The sequence below is a fragment of the Hippopotamus amphibius genome, chromosome 2 (genome assembly GCF_030028045.1).
Source record: "Hippopotamus amphibius kiboko isolate mHipAmp2 chromosome 2, mHipAmp2.hap2, whole genome shotgun sequence".
Classification (NCBI taxonomy): domain Eukaryota; kingdom Metazoa; phylum Chordata; class Mammalia; order Artiodactyla; family Hippopotamidae; genus Hippopotamus; species Hippopotamus amphibius.
In genome coordinates this window covers 153,394,755-153,398,184 of record NC_080187.1, presented here as the reverse complement: position 1 = coordinate 153,398,184, position 3,430 = coordinate 153,394,755, and positions in this window count along the sequence as shown.

The window sequence follows — 3,430 nt, the reverse complement described above, 5'->3', positions numbered from 1 at the left end:
CCCAACAGAAAGAAAAGTATTTCAAAAGAAGTTTCTTGTGTCAAATCAAACTGTCATTCTAATAACCAAGAGTTTATTATCAAATTTTAAAATTTTGTTTACATGCTATTGTGAAAGAAGACAACAATGCCATCACATTTTCAGAGATGTGTTCAGTTTTGCCAGTTCAATTATGTGTCGTTGATTTAACAAAGAACTCTTGAGATCTGCTCTGAGAGGCCAGATCAAGATGGCAGAATAGGACATGAAGCTCACCTCCTGCCACAAATACATCAAAAATACATCTACATGTGGAACACTTCTCACAGAATACCTGCTGGACACTGGCAAAAGATCTCATAAAACCAAAATTGTAAGAAATATCACCACACAACTGAGTAGGGTAAAAGAAAAAGGAAAAAGGAATTGGGATGGGACCTTGCACCCTGGGAAAGAGCTGTGAAAGAAGAAATGTTCCCTCACCCTGGGAAGCCCCTTTACTGGTGGGGACATAAGCTGGGACAGAAAGGGATTTTAGAGGCTCAGAAAAGAGTATAGCAGGCAGAACAGAGACCAGAACAAAGGGTGCATGCCACCTCCCTGCATTTCCCAGCCTGAGACACATGTCTGCTGCTGTGTACAGGGCTGTGATGAAACTCAGGCTTCAGAGGACAGACCTGGGGAGAGGACTGGGGTTGGCTATGTGGTGACAGCCTCAAGGGGCTGGAGTATGGTCCAAGCCACAACTGGGGGTACATGCAAGAAGGAGCCCAGATCCACTATTGAAGGCTTATTGTCAATGTGAGCACTCAAAGGGAGGGACAGGGCCCACCATAACAGCCTCAATCACCCTTGCAGTGGGCACAGCTCTACCTCTACAAGTTCTGGGAGCATGCAAGCACCTGCAGGTTGCCCACACACAGAGGCAGGGCTGAAATCTGAGCCAATCCCTAGGGGTCACGTGACTTAGGAAGCCAGGCTGAAATCTGAGCTCTCTCCCCATGGCTGTACAATTCACAGAATTATGCCACCACCACCACCAGGGCCCTTGTGAGCTCAGTATTGCGGGACATCTGAGCAGAATACTCATGCTCCTATGGCAGAAGCAGGTCCAACATTAGCAGCTATGGGCTTTAAAGGTACACATAGAGGCAGGGTCTCAGTCTGGGCTGCTTCTGTAGCTCCCAAGGTGGGTCCAGGTGCACGACTACTGTGGTCCTGGTACCTGACTTCAGTGGATCTCTGCTTATGAATCTGCACAGGTGGTTTTGTGACTACTGCACCTGAGGGACACCAGGGCCTTTTGCCTGCATTTCCATGGCTGAGGTGGGGCTGAGGGCAGTGCCAACAACAGTGTACTTTGTCAGCCCACACAATGGGTGACAGGCAACACCACAGAGCACACTCCCCAGTGGACAGCTCCTGCAGAGGAATATTCAGTGGCTCCTTTCCCAACAGGAGAGTTCCATTCCTACCTCACACTGCAGCTCAGAAATGGATTGGGGTCTTCTACTCCAACAATTAGGGAGCAAACTCTGCCCCTGATAGGACTGTGACAACCACAGAGCAAAGAGGGAGCCTCACTCAATATCCAGTGCAGGCTAAAATCACCACACCAGTCACACTCTCTATCAAAGGGACAAGGGCCAGCACACACTGAGGAAAAATGCAGCAGTCATCCATACTAAAAACAGCCCCTGCGCCAAAAATATTAGACACACAAAGGCTACACAGGGATGCTCCCACATAAAAACAGCCTTCCAAGACCACAGTAGATAACTGTTTCTCTAATACTCATAGGGTCAGAGACAAATAAGTAAAATAAAGAAGCAGAGGAACCACTCCCAATTAAAAGATCAAGAGAATTCCCCTGAAAGAACAAATGATGAAACAGACTGCTTCAGTCTAATAGAAACTGAGTTCAAAGCGGAGATAATAAAAATAATGAAGGAATTAAGAAAGGCTATTGATAGAAATGCAGATTACTGTAAAAAGGAACTAGAAACTATAAAGAGGAACCAAGTAAAAATGGAAAACTCATTCACATAGACAAAAGCTGAGCTAAAGGCTATAAATAGCAAACTGAATAGTGCAGAACGAATAAGTGATCTGGAAAATAGAATAATGGAAATCACCCAATTAGAACAGCAGACAGATAAATGAAAAAAAGAATGAAAGAAATATATGAGATCAATGGGATAATATAAAGCATACCAATCTATGCATAGTACGGATCCCAGAAGAAGAAGAAAGAGAAAAGGAGATCAAAAATGTATTTGAAAAAATTATGGCTAAAAACTTCCCAAACCTAAAGAAGGAAACAGATATGTAGGAACAGGAAGCACAGAGAGTTCCAAACAAGATGAACTCAAACAGATCTACATCAAGACATACTATAATTAAAATGGCAAAAGTTAGAGACAAGTCTAAAGGTAGCAAGAGAAATACAAAGAGTTAGCTAAAAGGGAATCCCCATAAGGCTATCAGCTGATTTCTTCACAGAAAAGTTGCAGGCCAGAAGGTACTGGCAAGATATACCCAAAATCCTGAAAAGAAAAAATTTGCAACCTAGGACAAGCAAAAACTAAAAGAATACAGCAATATTAAATCCATCCTAAAGGAAATATTGAAAGGTCTTCTCTAAATGGAAAATAAGCAAGAATCTATAGGAAAGAGAAAATCACAACTGGAAAGTAAATCACTAAAATAAGCCAGTACACAGATTTAAAAAAAAAAAATTAAAAGATTTTTGTGAAAGTGATGATAACTACAATGAACAGCAAAAGGATAAAAATGGCGATGTAAAAGAGGACATCAAAATCATAAAATGTAGAGGAGGATAGTAAGAAAATGTATATTTTTTTCTAGAATGTGTTTGAGTTTTAGACTACCAGTGTAAAACAAGTAGATATCATAATGGGTTAACATAATTGAAAAACAGGGTAACCACAAATCAAAAACATACAATAGATTGACAAAAACCAAAAAGAAAAGAACACGAGCATAACAGAAGAAAACCAACAAATCACAAAAGGAAGTACAAAAAGTAAAAGAAAGGGACAAAGAAGAAACACAAAATCAAGTGGAAAATGAGGTTTGAAATGGCAATCAATTCCTATCTACTGGTAATTACCTGAAATTTCAATGAACTAAATGCTCCAATCAAAAGACATAGAGTATCAGATTGGATAAAAAACAAGGGCCTACAATATGCTGCCTATAAAGACCCACTTTAGGGCAAAGGGCACATATAGATTGAAAGTGAGGAGATGAGAAAAGATATTTCACACAAATGGAAATGACAAGAAAGTGGGGGTAGCAATACTCGTAACAGACAAAACAGACTTTAAAACAAAGGCCAAAATAAAAAAAATAAAAAAATAAAAAAACAAAGGCCATAAAGAAAGATAAAGAAGGACTCTATTATAATGATAAAAGGATCAATACAAGA